We start from the raw sequence: 24,518 nt of genomic DNA, 5'->3' as shown, positions 1-24,518 counted from the left end.
AACTTTAAAGAAAGAAAAACATGTATTTACAAACATAAGGGTAAACATGATGAAGGGATGGAATATGACTATAAAGATGAAAATTTAAAACAATTTTTAAAAAGGAATTGGGAAGAAGTTGGTTGAAAAAAAGAAAAAAAAAGAGAATGTGATCAGGCTGGAGACTAGAACAAAGTTATATGCTGGGGTTAGGGTATATTTTCGTCTGTTAGAAGAAACGGTATCCCAAAATTTTAAAGAAGAACTTTCTAACAAAAAATAAGGTTAAATACAATGAAGGGATAGACTATGACTATAACAATGACAATTTTAAAATATTTTTAAAAGGTATTGATAATATAAAATAGTTAAGGAGGTTAAAATAGAAAAGGAATAATTTTAAAAGAATAGAATAAAAATATAAAATTAAAAAATTTAACTTTGCAAGACTAAAGAATCATGGGGAAAAGCCATGAATTGTCTGTGCTGTATTCCCTACCTCTTGAGTTCCGCAGTTCTCATTGATTAGTGAACTTGGTCTTGGTTGATGTTCTCGCTGATCTCCTGGGGAAGGGGCCCTTGCAGTGATTGTGAAATGTCTTTGCCGGAGGCGGAATTGCACCGCGCTTGCCAGGGGCTGGGCTAAGCAATCCGCTCAGGTTCGCTCTCTGAAGGTTTTGTTCCCTGAGCGCTTTCCGTAGAGCTCTGGAGGGCGGGAACGAAGATGGCGGCGCCCAGTCTCCCGCCGGAGGAGCTCAGAGTTCCGGTGCTCCTCCGCGTGCCCTCAGAGAAAAGCAGACAATCCCTCCCCTCTCTCTGGCCTTGGTCCGCATTCCAAGCTCACCCAGCCTGTGACCCAGCATTTCTGTCTCTGGCGCGCGGCCCTTTTTGGAGTCTCTAAACCCAGCAGATTCCTGCAGCTCGCTCCTGTGCCGCTCCTCCCAGAAAAGGAAGGTGAATCTCCCCGGATCTGCCGCTTGTGGGGTCCCTGCTGGAAGAGCAGTGGCCCGAATATGACTTGGATCACGGTGTAAGGTAACCTCCAGCCGAGAGCCCCTCCTTGGATCTGTCTCTGCAGCCAGCCTCCCTGCTCCGATACCTGAGGGCTCTGCCACCCTCAGATACCCCTGGTCTTTCTGTGACCCCGCGGGTCCTGAGACCACACTGTCCCCGCCAGGGCTCCACCCCCCGCTTAGCCTCTGGAGTGACATCCCTTAGCGGAGCCGACTTCTGAAAGTCCCAATTTTGTGCTTGCTGCTCTACTGCTTGCCAGGACTGGCCCCGCCCCCCACAGTCTCTCTTCCCATATGCTGCCGCAGATTCACTTCTCTGCACGTCCTACCTTCTGGAAAGTAGTTGCTTTTCTGTTCCTAGAATTGCTGCTCTTCCTTCCTTCCATCTCCTGCTGAGTTTGCAGGTGTTCAGAGGGGTTTGATAACTGTCTAGCTGAACTCCTGGGACCCTATGATATTCATGTTTTCTATGTCCCCGCCATCGTGCTTCTCCCCCATCCACGCATTTTGTATGTGCTGTGGATCTTATAGTCATTCTTGACGTGACCAGTCCCTAGAGTAACGACTGTATTTCTGCCGGCATTGCAGTCTAGACGTTTCTCTCTACTACCAGTCTGGACCATGCTGACATGGGTGTGTTTTTGTGCAAATAGCTTTTGTTCACATCTGCACAAGTCTCCCAGGATAAAATTCCAGAAGTTGGATCAGAGCCTAGGAGCATTTTTGTGGTTTCCCAAACTGCTTTCCAGAAAGGCATCATTTTTTGCTGCTTTCAGCAGCACCCAAGATTGCTAGAATTTATTGAAGCCTACTGGCATCAAATATCATAGCTTTTTACATTTTTGCTAAGTCAATAGGCAGTGACAGGTCCCTTACTCTTCGCTTTTGTTCTCAGCCACAGGACAACACAGCAATTAGCAGTGTATCTAATTTGCCACTTGACTGGTTTACGGAATGGGAGTTTGGCTAGGTCATTTCCACAGGTGATGACTCGCCTTTGGAAAGTTATGGAATCATCCCATTATTTTGATGCATAAATGGAGAAGAAGCCTGTCTTTTCCAAATGCCCATCTATAGTTTACATTTTGCAGCTTGGTTTAAATCCTGTTCATATTTTAAACGCTTGAAACCGAAGGAGACCGAATTTGGGTGGGAAATACTCATAGGCGAGATGATTTTAGGAGGAATTTGATTTTACATACACACAACTCTATCCAAACTTCCATACGTAATTAACATGCTTTTATAACTGGTAGAAATTATCCCAGCTTTGAAAGAAATCCACTTGTGCTGGATTGCAGCAAGACTCAGTTGCAGGAAGACCATGAGAATGACTTTTTCAATCAAAATATGAAAACTAACGGATTTCTTTTTTCTGCCCTCTAACAGACCAGTACTGATCAGTTCAATTCAACTCACAGTTACTTAGCACTTACTGAATTCACAGTGTATACTCTGATCTACAAAGGCTGAATAATGATCTTTCCCTCCAGTCACACAGGGCTTTATATTATATACCAGTGAACATTTTTCACTTGACAGATATTTCAGAAATTACCTCCAAGACTGCAAAATAACATGTTGCATCTGGAAGATGACAAAACTCAGGGGGCTGTTTGCTGTAATGCGTATTTGTCTTGGTTCTCTTCCAAGAGAGCATCAGACATTTTCCTATGGTGTAGCCTCATTTAGGAATGGGCCCCACAGTCTGGTCCAGTAGGGGAGACTGGGCCTCATGTGTTTACAAACCGAAAATCAATAGCCTTTCTTAAATGACTCTTTGTCTTAGAGTGGATGCTTTCCAGTGTTGCTGCCCAATGTGTATTGATTTGAATGGTCTAAAGCTCTCTGTTTTTATGGGATATTGGGAAATGCTTTACTAGAGCTAAAAAGTGCAACAGGTTTTCTGCCAGGTTTTCTGACCAGAGTGTATCAATCGCTGATGGATAGTGATAAGCACTGGCCTAGCCATACACCTCATTTGCTCCTGGTTGAAAGGTAGGCTAGCCAAGCACATTGATTATTGACCATCACTGACACTTACATGAACTTTATCGAAGATCGGGCACCGTCTTCACCTCCAGTGAGTGGAGTCTCCTGGAGGACAGTGAGCATCTAGAGAGAACCACCGTCACAATAGTAGGTGGCAGGCAGGAGTGTGTTGGGGGTAATGGGAATGGAAATCAGATGACGTGTGAACTAACAACAGTTAAGTACTTCCCCCGGATTGAGCATTGGATCAGTCACTTGATACTTGATATTCACTTGACATTCATGCTTGAAGTCTTCCTAAAAGGCACGTGGGAGGACTTCTTTCCCAACTTTGAAAATATAGAAACTAAGGCTCAGAATAACTAATCTACAGTATCAAGCTCACGTGACCAAGAAAAAGTGTCAGCAGGTGAACCTGGAACAGCCTGACTCCAGAGCTAATGTTCTCTCTTTCATACCATCCAGTTGAAGGAAAGATGCTAGGAAGACAGATGTCACATGGGGTCAGAGGGAAGGCCAATTGGTAGAGGGGACCATCTCCAACATTTGGGACTGTGTAAGGAAGTAAACCGACCCTGTCTTTGAGGTGATTTGGGCTTCCTGTATGCTCCTCTTAAGTTGTTTGGGGTCACCAACCATTAAATACAGCAAACCAGCAAGTATGGTAAATGGTAATTGTATTTGGCTTTTTTCTAAGGGGAACTTGAGGGAGGTGATAAGAAACAAAGAATGTAGAAGGGTCTTATTTTAAATTTAAAATTTTTCCTTTAAGATACATTTTACTGAAACACAGATGTATAGCACTGGCCTAAATTCTACAGGAAAAAAGGGTGGGATTCCAAGGGCTTACTTATTTTTAAAAACTTGATTGATACACTATTTTTTAACTTTTTTTTTCTAAGATTTTATTTATTTATTTGACAGAGATAGAGATCACAAGTAGGCAGAGAAGCAGGTGGGGGGTGAGGAAGCAGGCTCCCTGCTGAGCAGAGAGCTGGATGCGGGGCTCGATCCCAGGACCCTGAGATCATGACCTGAGCTGAAGGCAGAGGCACCCACTGAGCCACCCAGGCGCCCCTGATATACTATTTTAAATGATGAATCTACAGGGGTGCCAAGGTGGCTCAGCTGGCCAAGCATCCAACTGTTGGTTTTGGCTCAGGACCAGAGTTGGTTCATGAGATTAAGCCCAGAGTCAGGCCCCGTGCTCAGTAGGGATTCTGCTTGAGACCCTCTTTCCCTCTCCCTCTGCCCCTCCCCCTGCGCATGCACACACTCTTTCTCAAGTAAATAAATATTTTTTAAATGATGAATTTATTTATTAGAGCTGACATAATTCTATGATATCTCTCTCCGGTTCCTATAACGTTGGCCACTTAGAGAACTCTTTTTCTATTTGTTATTTACCATCTGCTACTGCAGCTGTCAACTCACAGGAGCTGACAGCAAAATTGTTGTGCCCTTAGCACACAGCAACAATACTCTGGCCCAGCCATGTTTACAAAGGAGTCTGAGTGGGTTTTTAATGTCTTGTTGGATCTTTATTACAGAGTGGCAGCAAGCATTCTTAGCAGAAAGTCAAGACCGTTCCTCTAAGGAAGCCATTTGTGTAGCTTCACACAGTGCGGAACCTATGGTCATCCGAGGACAAGCAACAGGAGGTAGATCTTGGGCAGAAGTGCCATCTCAAAAGCTTTGAGTAGACCATGCAACTCTTAATCTCAGGGTTGTGAGTTCAAGCCCCATGTTGGGTATAGAACCTACTTAGAAAAAAAAAAAAAAAACCCACACACACATTAAAAAAGCTTTGAAAAGTTATTGGTTCTTCACAGGAATAAAAAAAGAAAAACAGGAAAGATTAAGAGCTGCTAGACATACAAAGGAAAATTAGACTGTACCCAACTACCTTTTTTTCCTCACCACAGAAGGTGAACTTTGGGAGTGGGGGAGTGGTCTTGGCTCATACAGTATGATCAGCAAGTCTCCTCACCACTCTGGGGGGTCATCTCCCCTCTGTAAAGAAAGACAATACCCATCACTCCTGCAGGGTAGGTCGTGGGATTGAATGGGACGGAAAACTAAAGCACAAACACACGGGGAGACTCAGACTCAGCTACGTCTCCAACTCTCTCATGCTCCTCAACCACCGAAGGACGCCATGTATGTTTCCCATCCCATTCCCGTGTATGTTACCTCCAGTCCTTGCTGAGCTGATGCAAGGTCAAGTTTCATTTAAAAGCTCTCCTTCCTTCCTTCCTTTCTTTTTGTTCTTCCCTCCCTCTTCCCTTCATCCTTCATTCTATCCTTCTTTCTTTCCGATTTTTATTGCCTTTCAAAAGTTACATTAATTTGCTTACATGTTTATTGTGTAAAACATACAAGTTTATTGCAGACAACACAGATAAGCAAAAGGAAGAATATAGAATTTCCCATAATCCACATCACAGGTGGATTCACACATAGATCTACTGTAGATAAATGTACTTCCACAAGTTTTTTTTTTAAAGCAGAAGTTAAAAATAGAGAATTTATTCAAATAAATTTAAATTGCATAGCACTAAAGATATTAGAAATCCACACACAGTAAAAAAAAATGAGTATAAATTAGCTAATTCCATAAACATCAAGGTAAGCATCTGCAAAGTAATATCCGTTTCTTTTCTTCCAAGTAGATACACACATTCATGACATGCTGATTCTGGTAAACATCCGAAATACCGAAAATGAGCTTTATTAACTCTGTGAAACTAGTTTCAACAACAACATTCTATATGAAGATAAAGTCTTGATTTCATAAATCTATTTCATCTTTTGTCAAAAGCATGATGGTTGTTATATTTTAATGGTTATTGGTATCATAACATATTAATAATTAGGATATTTTCCTTACCTAGTGTCTCAGTATGAACAATATATTAATATTGATTTTTTAATTAAAAACATTTTCAACACTTTTCGACATAAGAAAATAGCTACATACATTTAAATGTTTTCTTGTAAAATACAACCACAAATTAATGGTGATTGCTTTCTATCATTTCTGGTAATAAATGTCATTCATTTTTCTTCATAGAACTATCAGTTATGTTCTTGTGCCATATGAAGATTTGCTTTATTTACTTATTTATCTGTTTTTAAAGCTTCATTGTTTTGTTTTTTAAGTAACCTCTATACCCATGTGGGGCCCAAGCTCACTACCCACGATCAAGAGTTGCATGCTCTACCAACTTCTTGAAAATGTTTCTTTCATATGTTTCTCAACTTTGCTGTGAAATAGTTTACCCTTCATTGGTGGCTTCAGTTATACAGCTTAAAAAAAACGGGGGTTTGATTCCTTCCATGATTCATAGTTTTCAGAATACATGTCTTTCTGAAGACCATGTATTTTAAGATATTTTGGATAATCAAACATTCCTTAATAGGCACAGCCTCTCTGTGCAACTAAGTATGCATTTACATACTTAGCCATATTACCAGTATGTTCTGCAACAAAAGTAAGATGACCTTTTCCCATTCCCACAGTCCTTTGAGTTGTTTTGAAATCTTAACATTCCCATCACATTCAGTTTCTGTATTGGCTGATAGGTTTGACCTTTTTAAAATGATTACTTGAAGTCAGTTGAAATCAGTTATTACATATTCTTCAAAGTGTATTTTGAGGAATGACTTTATAAGAGGCAACAATTAATACAGTAGCCAAGTCGGATGTATTCTTTTTCTTTCTATAAATTATTGGTGAGCATCAGAAGGCAACCCAACACAACTCCAAGGAGATTAGACGTGCACTGACACTTCTCTTCCCCTAGAAGTTAAAGCCACATTTAAAGGCAAATTCCCATTGAAGAGAACTTGTGTCACTTCATGATTCCAAGAAGCTTGAGAAAAATACCCACTGTATTTTCATTATGGGCATTTATCTGTCTTAAATCAGAACGACTGGACTTAAGCAAACATGTTCAACTATCATTGAATAACTTTCCAGCCAGGGGGATAATTTTAAATCACATAATTTTCTTTATTTGCCGGGTCATAGCTATAGTTTCTGGAGGCTTTTTTCCCCTTCTAATAAGGATTTGGAAAAGGATGAGAAACTTTCTGTGATTCCTGTGCTAAGCTTGGTCACTTTAAATATCCTGCTCCCAGGACCTGGGTCTACAATCCTGTTACTCACTCATGACTATCAGGTCAGACAGGTAACTCTCACTTCAAGTGGCACCTCTTGGGCCTTGACTAATTTTTTTTTTTTTAAGATTTTATTTATTTACTTGAGAGACAGAAAGAGCAGAGGCAGGGACAGCAGCAGAGGGAAAGAAGAAGCAGGCTCCCTGCTCATGACTTGAGCAGAAGGCAGCCACTTAACTGACTGAGCCACCCAGGCAGCCACTTAACTGACTGAGCCACCCAGGTGCCCCTCCACTAATTATTTTAAATGATGGAATATTATTTCTATCCAGATTTATTTAATTCAATTACCTGATATTAAGCATATAAATTACTTTCAATTCTGATTTATATAAATTATTACCTAACAACTCTAAATGAATTCCCATATTCTGAACAATAATTCTTTAAAACAAATGCCTAGAAAGTGAATTGTTAAGATATATGTACATTATATACATTGCATATATAATCATATACATTATATAGAGTGAATTCAGTATAAGCAAGCAGACATCTTGCTGTAATTTTATCTGTAGTTTCTTAATTGCTGGTAAGTTTGAATGTTTCCAATGTTTCCATATGTTTATTGGCCATCTACATTTCTTCCTTCATAAACTACCTATTCATGACTTTTGCCCATTTTCTCTTTGGCTTATCGTTTTCTTATTGGTTTTTAGAAGTGTTTCTTCAGGACAATTGGGTATGGTACAGCTAAGACAGAATAACAAAAAGTTTCCAAAATAGAATGGCTTAAAGAAAACAAATCCTTTTCCCCTTACGTGAGAGTTTTGAAGTGAGCTGTCCAAGTTAGTGGGATGGGTAGGGTTCATGTTATCATTCAAGGACCTGGACTCCTTATATCCTATTGCTTAGCCATCTCCTAGGTTGCTGTCCTTGTCTGAGTGGCTAAGTTGGGTGTACGAATGCCTACACTCTGGCTCTCAGAGAAGTATGGGGCATAGTATATGCAAGGTTTTAAGGCCAAGAGGCATTACAATTGTTACTTATTTTCATCTCAGTGAGGACTTTGACACAGAAATTCGACACATACCTAGGTTCAAAGGCAGCTGAGATTGTGTTCTCCAGGTGTGCAGCAATTTGTCCAACAATGACTCTTTTCTATGGAACAGATGGAGAATGGATTCAGGCAGAGAACTGGTAGTCTCTACAGTAATTGGTTAACTTGCACTTGTAAGTCACTCACTTCCTCTGAGAAATCTCCCATAACTTACCTGCCCCATCAACAGAATTAATTATTCCTTTCTCTGTGCCATTTTATCTTATACTAATGTCATAATTGTACAATATATTTCTCTTATTTAATTACTATTCTTCTTCCCCAGTAGAATTGTGAGATCATGCCTCCAAGTCTTATTCATTCATTTTTTTCCCACCCAGCTTCTAGCAAAGTATCTGGAATATATTAAATATTCAAGGAATGTCTTTGAATGAATAAAGAAATGAATAAAAAAGAGGTTGCCTTTTATTTAAAACACTTTACTTTGAAAGTTCCCCATATAAGAACTCAAAGAAGTAGCCATTGTTCTCCCTAAGAGATGTTAAGTGAATTTTCCATGGTCAAAAAGCTAGAAGGGTAGAATTTTGAGACCACTCCTTGGGCCACCACACTAAATGCTAGTTTGGTTAAGAGGTTACCCACAAGTGGCCTTCCACTTTTGAGTAGAATAAAATAGGTCACAGCCACACAATGCTCCTGCACAGCAATCAGAAAAACTGGATGAATTACAGCAGTTGCTGAGTCTAGGCGCAGAGGGAGGATCAGGCTAAGCCTATACAGTGGGACTCCACTGGAGGAAAGAGAAGTAAGTGAAGTTTTGTGCATGGCTGACATGACAGACTGGAAATTTGAGGAACTGCGAATGTGGCTGGTTATACCATGAGACATGTGGTGAGTTCTGGGTTATACAAAGACAGCTGAGAGCCTGCATTCTGCAATACTGAGGAGGCAAACTCCTGCTAGAAGGAGGAAGTGTGTCTCAAATATGTAGCTCGTCTCCCCTCAAGGCAGCTGCCATATTAGAGTGTATAGAGTGGGAGGCTAAATAGAGGGAGGTTAACAGCTCAGAATCCTCAAAGAACAGAAGAAAATGCATCCTCTTGGGCTAAGGAGACGAAGACTGCCAGGTTCTCAATTAAAAGCCTTGGAGGACCATGTCCAAGAAATAAGGATGAACCGGAGCAGATCTAGTTTAGTGAACTTACAATGAGGTCTAGCCCAGCTCAATCCCTGGCTGGATTGAGATCATCAACCTCTTGCCCAATCTACTGAAGAAAAGGGAAACTCTCTGGAGGAAGATGTCCTCTGGCACTTCTATGATTCTTTCATATACATCATCCAGAATACAACAAATATTACTAGATACGTGAAAAGACAGGAGAATGTGACTCAAAAGTCAAGAGAAACAAACCATAGAAGTAGAACCATAAGTCTCGTGCTGGAGATAGCAGACATTGATTTTTTTTAAGCAGCCATAATCAGTGTTTAAAAATGGATGAAAATAGATAAAAAGAATAAAAGAGATGAGGAATGTTAGAACTGGAATTGATAATAAAAGAATCAAATGGACATTCTGGAAGAAAAGAATATAATATATCAAATTAAGAACTCATTGGATGGGTCTACCAGCTATATTATGCATGCCTGGAGGAGACATAGAGAACAAAGTGGAAAAGCAACCAGAAACTGCTTTAGGTGTATAGAATAGCGTCATCCTCCATATAATCTTCTCCAGAAACTCACGCACAGACACATCCGGAAATAATGTTTTAAGATTACTACCTGGGTATTCCTTAGCCCAATTAAGTTGTCACATGAAATTAACCATGACACCTGGGTTGACTTCTCTCTCCATACCTCCCCTTCATCTTCTCATTAATAGGCATTGATCTAGAGAAGAATTGAAGAAGGCCAGAACCATGTGGCTTCCTCCATGCTTCCCAGGCCTGTAACCATATCTGAGATTCCACATCAGTTATACTTTCAATGGCAGGTAACACAGCTTAAATCAAACCACATTACACAATGAAGGGAACTTATTTTTCTAGGTGTGGATCAATCTCTTTAATTTTCTGTGTTAACTTATTTGGGTGTTAGATTTGGTCTAAGGTCAGCATCCTAGTCACAATAGTAGTTCTAACTTTACATTCCATACGATGTGGGGTGGGGGGAGAAATGTGTCCCAGAAGTGCCATCAAAAGCCCTGAAATTCATTGTTGGCTTGACCACAGGCTCAGGTCTGACCTAAGCACCGTGGTCAGTGCATTGGAAGGTCGTCTTTGCCTTAAAGCAGGTGCCATTTGTTCCATCCTGAAGTGGGATAGTTGGGGGTAGAGTAGCAGTGGATCTCCAAGTGGAAATGGGGACTATTGGAAAAGGTTAAGTCAGGCATAGATATTGAGGACCAAACAATGGGTAACCATTATACTGCTCAACACAGGTGTACACACACACACACACCCCAACCAGCAGCAACAAAAGCTGAATTAGGCCAATGAACATAAGTCATTTATATAGCATGTTAGAGCAATAGACTCATAGAGACAAGAATTTTATTAAATTATAAAACTATAATTCAGTGAATTAGAGAGGGTAAATAATATGTAACACTGTGATGGGGTTTTGCTTTTTTCCCCCATCTTTCTGTAGAAGGTTTTATGTTAAAAAAAAAAAAAAGCATTGTATTTCCTTTACACATTAAGGCTTTAAGCATTTGAGAATTTTCTTCTACTCTTAATCATAATCATATTACTTCAGATTTTAAACCAAGACTTTAAACTTTTTGTTAATAACTCTAAGAATATTCTGTGCTTATGACTAGAAGCATTACTGAACTGGGCATTGCACTCCTCTGTCTCCTTCATTGCTAAAGTAAGATTCATGTAAAAACACTGCCATAATTACAACAATGGAGGGTTGGCAGACACCTTCTGTGACTATAAAAGGAAAATTAAAGCACAAAGAAAATGTGTGGTAAAGAGCAAAGGGCTTGGTTGAGCAGTGGGTGATAAGTTCTCCAAGTTAAAGCTCATTGAATATAAAAGTTGGAATTGCTGAGCTGAAACAAATTCAGGAGGACATCTGATCCACTCTCTGCGTTCCAGGCAATAGCACACAAACAATTATTCAGGACTAAGATTTAATTGTATTCTGTGTAGCACTTTTTTTTCTCTCTTAAAAAATTGATCAAACAGTAGGGAAGAGAAAATCTCAATACTTAATTCAAAGCTTATTGTATTTTGTGGTTCTGAAATATTTTTGAAAAGATTTTAAAATTCCAAATCCTATCCAGATAGAAAGCACATATTCCAAAATAAATATTTCACTATTTGCGCGGCCAGTGTGATATGAGGCAACAATTTCTTTCTTACCACAAAAGCCAAGGGAAGTCCTAGAAACTAGCCTCAAACTAGCAATCCTACTTTTTTGAGACTATTGGGAGACAAGTTTGTTCTTTGATTTTCCCAGAGATTATTAAGCACAGAGTCCAACCAAAATGCTATATATTGTATATTACTTATATTTATAAACAATTGTCACATACTTTGGGAAAGTATATTATCCCTTTCTGCATATTCTACTGATTTATATATAATTAAAGTCTTGTGAGTAATCCAATTTTGTACAACACTATTTGCTCCAGAGACTCAAATTCTACTTGTAAAAGTTTATGCTTAAGAAATAATCATAGGGCACCTGGGTGGCTCAGTGGGTTAAAGCCTCTGCTTTCGGCTCAGGTCATGATCCCAGGGTCCTGGGATCGAGGCCTGCATCAGGCTCTCTGCTTGGTGGGGAGTCTGCTTCCCCCTCTCTCTCTGCCTGCCTCTCTGCCTACTTGTGATCTCTGTCTGTCAAATAAATTTTTTAAAAAAGGAAAGAATCATAGATGTGAGCAAAGACTTACTTACAAATGTTGATTATGACATCATTTCTAACAGCCCAGATGTGAAACCATGAAAGTACCCAAAACCAGAAAAGTGAATAATTATGGTGCATCTATACAACAAAATATTACCTAGCCACTAAAAGTATGAGGTCATAGAGTATCTAGATTCATGGGACAATGTTTGTGGCATATATTATCAAGAAAAACTCAAGGCATTAATGGTGTGTATAGTAGGATCCCATTTTTTAATTTTAATTTTATTTTTAAAAATTATTTTTTTTATTTGAGGAGAGAGAGCACAAGCAAGGGGAGTGGCAGACTCCCCACTGGGCAGGGAGCCCAATGCGGAACTCAATCCCAGGACCCTAAGATCATGACCTGAGCCAAAGGCAGATTCTTCTTTTTTTTTTTTTTTAAAGATTTTATTTATTTGACACAGAGAGACATAGCTAGAGAGGGAACACAAGCAGGGGGAGTGGGAAAGGGAGAAGTAGGTCCCCTGTGGAGCACGGAGCCCAACTCGGGGCTTGATCCAAGGACCCTGGGACCACAACCCAAGCCGAAGGCAGATGCCCAACAACTGAGCCACCCAGGTGCCCCCAAAGGCTGAGCCACCCAGGCACCTCCACAATGTTTTTCTATTAGAGATAGTGTTCCCTCACATTGCAGTTCATTCTGGAGAAAAGATACTTACTACCCAAATGCTCCTCTACAATATTATAGGACTTCTTAACATGATTCATCCATTCCAACTTTGATTGAACTCATAGGTCATTTTAGGATATGTCATTGAAAAAAAAAACAAAACTACCTTAGGTACTAAGTATCCTGTTGACTTCAATAAACAGAGATCTCTTTTTATAAGGCCATATATGACTGAAAATGAATATTCTACTTTAATGATACTCTCAATGAAGGCCTCCTCTTACAAATTAGACGTGTATCTTTGTACACCAAGAGCAAGCACCATCTTATGAAGCAACTCACCTAAGATACTTACCTGACTCTTCTATAGGTAGACAGGATGAGATTCTGAAGAACCATTTGGACTGTCCTAAAAAAAAGTATAAAACATGTTCGCTTATGCTCCAAGTTGTCTCAAAGATATTTTAATTGGTTCATGACAGCCTGCCTGCCTGACTTCCTGAATGCAGTCCAAAGTCATTACAAGTGCAGAGTAAAGTAGGCCTTTGTGCAGGGGTGGAGTGAGGAAAACATCCCTGTCTGGGCAGCGGTGTCAGCAGCAACCCAGCGTGGGATATCAGAGCCAATGAAGAATAAGGAGAGCACCCACACGGGGGGCAAGGCCATGGCCTTGTGTAGGATTTTGGAATCCAAGTAGGTTTAGGAGTTTGCTCACATGGGATGGGGGGGAGTGCAGTGGTAGCACCAGTGCGAGATTAGTAGTGCATTGGGTAGGTGGTAGTGATGCGCCAATGAGTGAATATATTGAGGATAATGGGAACCAAGTTTCTCACTGTGGGAGAAAGGAGTTACCAATATGAAAAAGGGAAAAAGCTAGAACCAATCTGTGCTGTGGGATTAGGATTGTAGTGTAAACCTAAGGTTTTCGAAATATATTTGGGCTTCTAGGGTGCCTGGGTGGCTCAGTGGGTTAAAGCCTCTGCCTTTGGCTCAGGTCATGATCCCAGGGTCCTGGGATCGAGCCCCGCATCGGGCTGTCTGCTCAGCAGGGAGCCTGCTTCTAGATATACAAATAAAAATTTGCATTCCTGTATTATGCAGATACATGTACTCCTTGTCTTTGTCTATGGAGAGGGCCTAGGAGCAGCAGCAACACCCCAACAGCCATGATCACACCCAGGGCTCACATCTTGGTATTTAAATACCAGTCTTCACAAAGATGAACCAGAGCTTTATACAGGAATGGCTGAATCCATGACCATGGCAGAGAAAGTACAAGACCGACCTCTTGTGCCAGGAAGTGAGGAAATTCTCAAAGAATGATGGGACATATCAAAAAGGACACTAGAGTCAGTTTAAGTGGAATTTAACTGCTGAAATCTGCGATAATTTGATCTTCAAAATAAATGCTAGTAACAAATGTAACCCACTGAAGAAAGCATCCATGAGTCCACACTGCTATAAATTAAATCTATAAGAATACAAGATTTTTCTTACAGCATCCATTTTCTTTTTTCTTTTTTTTTTTTTTTAAGATTTTATTTATTTATTTGACAGAGAGAGATCACAAGTAGGCATAGAGGCAGGCAGAGAGAGAGAGGGGAGCAGAGAGCCCGATGCGGGACTCGATCCCAGGACCCTGAGATCATGACCTGAGCCACCCAGGCGCCCTACAGCATACATTTTCTTACAGAATCGCAAATAATAAACAGAAGGAATGTTGGAATTTGAAAGGCACTGTTTGGCAAACATGGAAGAAATAACGAATTGAGCCAAGAAACATCAATGAATGGATATTTATATAGCCTCAAGGTATTTCCCTGTAAAACATTTGGGCTTCTGCCCATTATGTGTCAGGATATTCCTTGGATGCAAATCAGTAGGGAAAAGTCAGGCATCACCAAAGGGACCAGTTTCATCCTGGGCTGAAAATCCCAGTCTCAGCCCATATATTCAACCACTGAGAGAGAGTTGCTGGGGCCTACCTTGGCTGACAATAAAAATGTATTTGAATGTCACCAGTGATTGTTACTCAGTACCAACATCACAGGGTTTATGGTCACAGCATAAGCACTGGTAATTCCCATTGTTTCAGTCTATTTGGGTCGCCATAACGAAAATACTATAATTGGAGTGGCTTATAGAAAACAGAAATTTATTTCTCATTGTTCCAGAGGCTGGGAAGTCCAAAATCAAGGCACTGGCAGATTGAGTGTCTGGTGAGAGCCTACTTCCTGTAGACAACTGTCTTTTTGCTATCTCTTCGCATAGTGGAGGAGGCTAGGGAGTTCTGTGGGCTCTGCTTTACAAAAGTACTAATGCCTTTGGTGAGCGCACCTCAGGACCTCAGGACTTCCCGGAGGCCTCACCTCCTAATACCTTCACACTGGGCATTAGGCTTCAACATATGGATTTTGGTGGGACACAAATATTCCATGTATAGCACTCATGACAAGACCATGTAGTAACCAATTAAAAGTATGTTCCATGAGTGCTATGTGGTTCCATTGGTTAAGCATCTGACTTTGGCTCAGGTCATGATTCCAGAGTCCTGGGATTGAGTCCCATGTTGGCTCACCACTCAGTGGGGAGCCTGCTTGTCCCTCTCCCTCTGCCCCTCCCCCTGCTTGTGCTCTCTCACTCAAATGGATAAATAAGATCTTTAAAAATAAAAAATAAAAATTTAAATTAAAAGTATATTCCAGGTCTTAGAGCTTTGGCCTCATCTAAGAAAGTTCCAACTATCTGGGCTGGTTCTTCAGTAGGAGGTGCAGCCCTTCAGCAGGTCACATACATTTGATAGAAAAGGAATCTGCACAGAAGTTAACACCAGCCCTCAGCGGCTTACTCCATGAGATTCTTTTTTTTTTTTTAAGATTTTATTTAGTTATTTGACAGACAGAGATTACAAGTAGCCAGAGAGGCAGGCAGAGAGAGAGAGAGGAGGAAGCAGGTACCCTGCTGAGCAGAGAGCCCAATTCGGGGCTGGATCCCAGGACCCTGAGATCATGACCTGAGCTGAAGGCAGAGGCTTTAACCCACTAAGCCACCCAGGCACCCTACTCCATGAGATTCTAAAGCTTCACAGTCTGACAGAAATACAGTGCAGGCCTAAACCTGAGGAACAAGCATAGTATGAAACTTCTCAGTCGCCACATGGAAAAAGTAAGAAGAAATGGGTGAAATTAACATCAATAATGTATTCTATTTACCCCCTCACATCCCAAATATTCTCACTGCCACATGTAATCAATATAAAAATCATGAATGAAGTACTTATATTCCTTGTTCATGTTAAGTATTCAGAATCTGGTGGTATTTTTCACTGGTGGCACGTCTTGATTTGGACTGGCCACATTTCAAGAGCTCAGTAGCACACGAAGTGACCTTATTGAGCTGCACAGACCTGGGGTCTTCTGGCCACGTTCATGGTAGCAAAGCAATTCTTGGCTTCTCTCTTCTGGGGAGAGTCAGGCCATTTTTTGTGCACCCTGCTAGCTTATAGCAGACTCCCCTAAAGTGGCCCTTCCTAAGCTCCTTCCCTCTGGGATCTTCTCCCTAAGGACTTCAAGGACACATTCACTGTCAGTTCCCTTAGCTGAAGGGAACCTACCAGAAACACTTTCTAATACCCAGAGAAAGTTGTGATAGATAGCCCATGCTGGCAGGTCCAAGAAACTGCTCTGCCAGGTAGATTTTTGGCAAGGCCATGAAATAAACTAAAATAATTTGGGTGAAGCAGCAGGAGCAAAATAAAACATAATTCCATGACAGAAAGAACAAGAGACAGATGAGAGCATCATGCGAGAGAGAAAGAGTTTGTTAGTTTTGAAAACACAGCTGGGTCAGGTTCCAGGGGATCAGGGAACCCCAGCAAAAGATTTTGTTGCTCAGCCAACTTTGGGGTAGAAATATCCAATCCGGGATCCATGTGCCCCTAGAGTGGTCCAGAGAAGGACTTCGGGAGTCCCCGGAGCCCCTGAGGTTATAAGCAAGTTTTTGCATTTACGTGCATGTTGGGAGAGACAGATATTTATGGGAATGCATTCACCCCAGAGGGCTGAAAAGCGTGTTTTGGGGCTAGAGGGCCACTAGATAGACGTTTAGAGTGAGAACTATCAGAAGCCAGGAGGGAACTTAGGTCTTCTAAATTCCCTTCCAGCAGAGAAAGACGGAGACACAAGAGATGTTGAGTTATGTGGCCAAGAAAGGATTTTCAGCAGCTACTTATTGACTGAAATATAGAAATATTTAGAGACTCTGGATGATCTGTAAGACTCAGACAAAATGAGGAAGACTGGACTACAGAGAAGCCCGCTTGAAAGCTTGTTGAAGTCTTCTTAGATGACCCCAAGCGGGTGTGATCTCTCCTTCTTTGCTATTCTGGGGGCACCTGACATATAACACACAGAGCACGACAGTCATTACCCTCCAAATACACTCCTCCGTTTCTTCAACCTTGAACGAACTGCAAAGACTTGCTCTTGAATCCTTGGGAATACTGGCATTTTGGGTTGGATGCTTCTCGTTGGATGTCCCTTGTTGCTGGGCTCTCCCGTGCATCTCAGGATGTTAAGCAGTGTCCCTGGCTTCCACGCACTAGACACCGGGGCTGTCACTCCCCACGCACCCTCACCCACCCCCACCCGGCCTTATCTGCCCCCACCCGCCGCTGGGACCACCAAAATTGCCTCCAGACACCGCAAAATCACCCGCATTGAGAACCAGTGCCTCTAACATCTGTCACCATTCTACACAGCAGATTGCTGACGCGGGGGCTATGCCTTGCACCTGGGCCGGATGATTTAGATCAATAATAGGTCCATTTTTGTGTTCCTGGATGCTGCATGCCACATCACTGCAAGATTTAAATGACGGTTATTGGCTTTCAAAGAGAAGAAAACCAAAAGGAAACATTTCATCCCGTGTGCTCTCAGCCCCTCCCGAATTCTGCACTGGGAACCAGGTACGCCTTCTACTTTTTTTTCTTTCTTTTTTTTTTTTTTTTTTTGAGTGGTAAAATATAGCTTGTCAGCTTCTCCAGCATGAAAAGGAAGAAGACAATTAGAATCTTACCCAAATTAAGTTTTCCTCTGGCCTCACACAATGCGTCCATTCAGAGTTTCGCACAAAGAAAACACATCCCCCTACTTCCCTCATATTCTTTTAAGTGGGAGTTTGGAAAGGGCCCAACATTCCCTGTAAAAAAAAAAAAATTTTTTTTTAATTGTCCCTCTTAGTAGTTACCTCTTAAAATAAGCGTAGTGGAACGTATTTTAACACTCTAAAATAAACTTGCCTTACGAAGGGTTCCAGGTAGAGCTGATGAGCCCCCTGATTTTTTGTTCTTTCTCACCCCACCACAGTACCTTGTGTGACTGTCAGAGTAGCTACAGATGCAAAGAATGTAAATAGAGGGGAAATACATCTCAAGCCAATTCTTAGAGGTAGGCTAACTCATTTCCACCCTTTCAGTCTTGATGTAACTTGATGGCAATAAGAACGGGGCTGGGGGGTGACCGTGGCTCCGATGGGTTGACACAAAGGATTAAGTAGAGGTTACATAAAAAAAATTTCACCCCGCCGGAAGGGAAAGCCAGTGCTAAGACACTATCCTTAGGGATGCTGAAAGGAGAAAATCTCCGAGTCATGGAAGCTGAAATTCTGCCAGAAAGGCCAGAACCTAAAGAAAGGTAGGGTCTGAGAACCACCCACCTGTGCTCGCTCCAGCCCCCCCCCCCCGCCCCGCCTAAGACCATCACAGCCTCCCCTGCAGGTTCCACCAGGTGGCTTTGTTGTATTTATTTACATTTAATAAGTTTTATTTTAAAACTTATTATTAAAATAATTGTTAAATAATTATTAAAATGTCAGGTTTGAGGCGCCTGGGTGGCTCAGTGGGTTAAGCCTCTACCTTCGGCTCAGGTCATGATCCCAGGGGCCTGGGATCGAGTCCCGCATAGGGCTCTCTGCTCAGCAGGGAGCCTGCTTCTCCTCATCTCTCTCTCTGTCTGTCTCTCTGCCTATTTGTGATCTCTCTCTCTGTCAAATAAATAAAATCTTTAAAAAAAAAAATAATAAAATGTCAGGTTTAAAATGGCCAGAAGAAGAGAATTTGCATATCACCTCCTACCCATTTCCCCTCATTGTTGACATCTTACATTACCAGGGAGCATTTTGTCAAAACTAAGAAACTGACATCGATATATTATTGATTTTTAACTAAAAGGTTTATTTCCTTTAATATAAAAACATTCAACGCACATTTGCTTGAAAGCTCAGCTGTTAGGGGTGCAGGCTCGCGGTTCCCTTGAGGACACAGGAAAGGCCCATCTTCTACGTTTGGCTGAGCCTGCTGTCTCGGACCACGGCTGTGGGGTTCTGCCATCAGATCTGGCTCCTGGTCTCTGCAGGAGGCTGGGGGCCGCGGGCTTGAAATGTGCAGCAGTGGCGCGGGAGCAGGGAGCTCAGGCCTGCGACAGGTAGCATCCAGATGTTTCGCTTCCTTTGTGTTCACACCGGCTTGGCTCTCCCGCACGCTCTCATCAGAGCTCTCCGTTTCATCCTCCTCTTTCCCCCACGACTGCTCCGCCGCGGGTCGCCCAGCTCGGGGTCTGCTTTCCCGCGGCGGACCTGAGTCCCCGCCTCTCTCCGCTGGGTCCTAAGGTCCGCCGTTCCCGGCGTGCGAGAAGCCGGCAAACCTCGCGAGACCATCTTCCAGCCACAGGGTACCGATAAGGCAGAGGCGGTAGGTGCCCACCGAGGCGCACAGGTCAGGAAGGGGCAAAAACCTCAAAGATCAGGATGCTATTTTAATGCAACATTCAAAGAATCAAAAGTGATGCAAAACTCCGAGATGAGTAAAACCCCAGAAAGTCTCAATGAAGACCGGTTGTTGGTTTGACGACTTTGAGTTCCTGTGTCCCAGGAACGGCCGGTGCCCGTCAGCCGGTGGGTCCTGGCCCCGCGGGTCCGGTGGGTTCTGGAGGGGTGACCACGGTGTGTGGACAGATGGGTCAGTGCGGGCTCATGTGGAGTCACTTTTGAACCCTGTGATACTTTTGTTAACTCTCCAGTGGTTCAAGATTCAGGAGGGTATGCTGTGTGGCCAGGGGCGCACCTGTTCCCTTTGGCCTCAGGCTCCAGCTGGGCGCTGCTCAGCGCTGTCCGCCCACAGTGAAAAGGGGTTTCTGTATTATCCTCCGAGCAGGATTGAGGCATTGTTCCAACCTTTTAAATGCCCCCTCCTCCTGAAAATAAAAGAGCAGCTTCCTTCCGAGTTGAAGTCGGCCGCTGTATAGTAATAAGTACAAATCACAGGCTGCTTTGTAAAATCACAAAATCATATTCTTACAAAATGCACTGCACTAATGATTATTTGTGCACTTTTCCCTTTTCTTTATTTATTTGTCAGAGAGAGAAAGAGAAAGCACAAGCAGGGGGACCAGCAGACAGAGCAGGCAGTGGGAGAAGCAGGCTCCCCTGCTGAGCAAAGAGCCTGATGCAGGGCTGGATCCCAGGACCCTGGGATCATGACCTGAGCCAAAGGCAGAGGCTTAACCAACTGAGCCACGAAGGCACTGCTCTATTTTTAATTTTATGAAGAACCTCCATAATGTTTTTCATAGTGGCGGCAACAATTTCCATTCCCACTAACAGCAGAGTTCTCTTTTCTCCACCTCCTCACCAATGCTTAATGATTTTTTTTTTTTTGTCTTTTTGCTAATTGTCCATCTGACCAGTGTGAAATGATCCTTGTGGCTTGCGTTTCCCTGATGACTAGTGAGGATGAGCTTTTTCTCATGTGCCTATTAGCTATCTGTATGCGTTGTTTGGGGAAAAAAAAGTATTTTCAAGTCTTCCCATTTTTAATCATATTATTTGTTTTACTAATATTAAATTGTTCTTTATATATTTTGGACATAACTCTTATTTGCAAATATCTTCTCATTCAGTAAGTTGCCTTTTTATTTTGTTGAAGGTTTCCTTTGGTGTGCAAAAGCTTTTTAGTTTGATGTCATCTATTTGTTTATCTTAGCTTTTCTTGTCCTTGCCTAAGGACACTGGTCCATAAAAATATCACTAAGACTGATGTCCAAAAGTTTACTGTTAATGTTTTCTTCTTTATGGTTCCAGGTCTTACAGTTAAGCCTTTCATACACTTTGAGTTTATCTGTTGAGTTTATTTATTGAATTATTTTTGAGTTTATTTTGTGTATAGTATAAGAAAGTGGTCCAGTTATATACATTTTATATTTGTGCAGTTTAATGGAATACCTTCTATTCTAATAGTCCCTTAACATTAGAAAATAATGGGAAACACTATCTACATAACTTCTACTTGGAATGTGTTATGTGGTGATTTATCATAACCTCTCTAGATCCATGAAATGTAGTGTTCTTTTTACTAGCCATGGTGGTCTTCATTGTCAAAAAGCATCCAGATCATATTTGCATTACATGCTATTAGGAAGATCAATCAGCAGTAGATGAACGTTAGCACTAGAGCACAAGAGAGCCTTCCAGTATACTATTTATCCAGTTTTGTTGGAATAGATTTTCCTCCCTTGTCGACATATGCCCCTTCTTTGGAAAGGTTTGTCTTTATTCAGATTTCATTCACCTGACTATGCTAGAGTTTCACCATAATCCTACCTGTCCTAATTCAGAATTTAGGGTAACGAGGTTTCATTTTTGAATATAGTCAAGAAAATTGATCACTTCCTTTTTAAAATAAGAACAAGAAATTTTATGCAATCCAGCAATTTCACTTCTGGATGTTTATCCAAAGAAAATAAGAACACTTATTTAAAGGAATACATGCACCCCTACGTTTATTGAAGCATTATTTACAATAGCCAAGATATGGAAGCAACCTAGTGTGTACTGATAGATGAACAGGTAAAGCAGACGTGATATATACTTAAACATATGCACATGCATGTATGTATGTTTGTATGTATACACTCACCCATAAAAAAGAATGAAATGTTGATATTTGCATTAACCTATATGAACCTAGAGGGAGGATATCATGCTAAATAAGTCATATGAAAGAATCAATATTTTTAAAATGTCCATACCACCCAAAACAATCTACAGATTCAATATAACCCTCATCGAAATACCAATGGCATTTTCACACAACTAGAACAAAGCATCCTGAAATTTGTGCGGAACCACAAAAGACTCTGAATAGCCAAACTGATCTTGAGAAAAAGGAACAATGCTGGAGGGATCCCAGTCCCTGGTTTCAAACTCTACAAGAAAGCTAGAGCAATCAAACATTGACACTGAGCACAGGAACAGATACGTCGATCAGTGGAATAGAATACAGAGCCCAGGAACAAACTCTCACTTATGCGGTGAATTAATTTACGACCCAGCAGGCAAGAATATACAACAGAGAAAAGACAGTCTTTTCAGTAAGCCGTGTTGGGACTGCTGGGCAGCTCCATGCTGGAGAATGAAGGTAGACCAGGTTCTCACATCACACACACACACACACACACACTCAAAAGGGGTTCAAGACTTGAATATAAGACCTGAAACGTTAAAACTGCAGGAGAGAGGCCCGGAACGTTATTCTTGGTGCCTCACGTGGAAGAGACGTCCTGTGCACTAAGGACTCCTTTGACCTCGGTGCAAGTAATCGCCAGAGGAGGACAGAAGGTTCTGGAGCTGCCTCCACAAAGGCAGACCATACTTTCAAGAAGGAGACCGTGCAAAGCGGCGAGAAGGAAGATGAGATGCAGTGGCAGAGTATCTGTGCACGGGGTGGGTCGTGGACTCAATATTCTCTTCACGGGCAGGACCACTGGCTAGGGCTGAAAGTTTGGGATGCCAGACCGAGACAGAGAGGGGAGCAGAAGAGGGAATGGGGTAGAAAGGGTGGGGAGAGAGAGACACACAGACCTGTTCTTGGACGACCCAAAGGACTCACAAGCTGAACTGAGCATCCTTTGAAGATGAAAGATGCTGTGTTTGTGGGAAGGCTCTCATCCCAGCAGTCTCGCTGTCGCTAAAGCCAGAGAAGCGAAGGGCAGGGCAGGGCAACTGATCTGAGGCTGAGAGCAGGACAGTCCCGCAGGTGGATGACAGCGTGGTGTTCGGGATTTATCTGAGGTGCTGGGAACAGCTGGCGGAAGGAGAGCAGGAGCCTCCCCTGCACCTCAGGGTCGCGTTTGTCTGCACACATGCACCTCCCCGGAGCACCCTGTTACCTCTGTGTTGATAATAACTACTAATTTTATTTAAACACCTTGGGCAATGTTTTCAAACTTGTGATGATCCCTCTGTTTCTTCACCCCCATCCTATGACTTCTTTCATCTGCCATGGCTGAAAATGGGTGATCTTGGATGACTTTAGGTTCTCTCCTTCAGCATTTCGTCCTCCTGCTCCAGTTTGTCGCTTTCGTATGGCTCAGCGCTGACACCCAGTGGCCTGTGAGTATAGAGCAGTGGACAGGCTGGGTTTGCTCCAGCTCACCTGGGGAGAGAGGGCAGGAGAGCACGTGCTTGGTCGGAAAAGGCAAGCGGAGGCTCCTGCTCCTGAGCCATCACACCAGGAAGGCATCCTTTAGGAGCTCAGGGGACCCTCAGAAAATAGGAAAGCCTTTGGCCACAGACATAGACATGCTTCTTTGAGAGCTAAGTGAATTTAGCCATCAACTGGGAATGAAAGCTGATCAAGCTTTTGAAGACAAAGAAAAACAAGCAAAGAGAAGCCCTCTAGATTTGGGAGTATTAGGCAAAAGAGAATCAGAATGTAAAGCCTTTTTGGGAAGATGTGGGCTCTCAGGTAAATCTTTTTTTTTCCCCCCAACAAATATGTATTGAGGACCTATTATAGCTAGCTTATGAAGTAGTCATGCTCTGTGAAATATCCCCTTCCCAATCCTTGATGAAATCTTGGGCAGATTTAGTAACTTTTGGCTACTAAAATTCCATTTTGTTTAAAACTTCAATAATACCCAATTCAAATCTCAAATAGTATCATAGCCTCTCCTACTCTAGGCACTAGGTCATAAAGAAAGTCTTCACTTTAAAGAAGTCATCATTTTTAAAACTGAGATATAATTGACACTATGTGTTGGTTTTAGGTGTACAATATAAGAATTTGATAAATGAATTCTCATGGAGAAAGACTCTCCGTCCCCTTCAATGTCCTTCTAGTGGGACTAAAAATCAAATTGACAGGAGACAAATTAAGCAGAAAAAAAAAAATAAAATTTAATAGCATACCTGCGGGGAACCCATATATGTGAAAATCCAAAGACAATCAGGCAAAACGAGGCATATATGTCATCCTGAACTACAGAGAAGGAGGCAAGGGTCTGGGACTTTGGAAGGAAGGAGAACAATTTGCAGAGGACTAGGAAGACGAGCAGGTGTCCGTAATTAGAAGTTTGCTCTGCCATCCGGATGGGTCACTCAGATAACATTTATCTCTGGTAATAACCCTTACTCTGGGAAAGACCCCAATTTAGTTTCTTTGATGTAGTTAAGGGAGGCACAAAGTTTCTCTTGGTCCTGCAGGGTCTCATTTGCCTTCGGCTCAAAATAATTTTCATGCCAAAGTGGTCCATCTTGGGGCAGCCTGCCCTCGGCTCCTAGAGCATATATGACAAGATGATTATCACAGTAAGTTTAGTTAACACCCATCACCACACAGAGTTATGCATTTCTTTTCCCTTGGGATGATAACTTACAGGATTTATTCTTTTAACTTTCAAATCTACATCACCATGTCGTCAACTATAGTCATTCTGCTTTGCTTTATATCCCCAGGACTTATTTATAGGAAAGAAGTCATAACTTT

At 41.9% G+C, this 24,518-nt stretch overlaps 1 long non-coding RNA gene across 5 annotated transcripts; it reads right to left on the bottom strand.

Annotated features, from left to right (window-relative positions):
- Positions 1-348: 348 nt before the first annotated feature.
- Positions 349-19,356, bottom strand: LOC132017655 (uncharacterized). Of its 5 annotated transcripts, XR_009404352.1 has the most exons (6): positions 18,962-19,356; positions 17,774-17,896; positions 13,053-13,106; positions 8,200-8,267; positions 4,891-4,997; positions 4,512-4,747 (listed from the first exon to the last, which is right to left on the bottom strand). It is a non-coding gene; the product is annotated as an uncharacterized LOC132017655 (long non-coding RNA). The 5 variants fall into 5 exon arrangements; XR_009404353.1 differs by lacking the exons at positions 4,512-4,747; positions 4,891-4,997 and adding an exon at positions 349-970; XR_009404354.1 differs by lacking the exons at positions 4,512-4,747; positions 4,891-4,997 and adding an exon at positions 3,037-3,107.
- Between the last annotated feature and the right edge of the window lie 5,162 nt (positions 19,357-24,518).

The sequence above is a fragment of the Mustela nigripes genome, chromosome 5 (genome assembly GCF_022355385.1).
Source record: "Mustela nigripes isolate SB6536 chromosome 5, MUSNIG.SB6536, whole genome shotgun sequence".
NCBI lineage: Eukaryota > Metazoa > Chordata > Mammalia > Carnivora > Mustelidae > Mustela > Mustela nigripes.
Note: the sequence above shows the minus strand (reverse complement) of the source record. Positions and strands in the feature narration are given on the sequence as shown.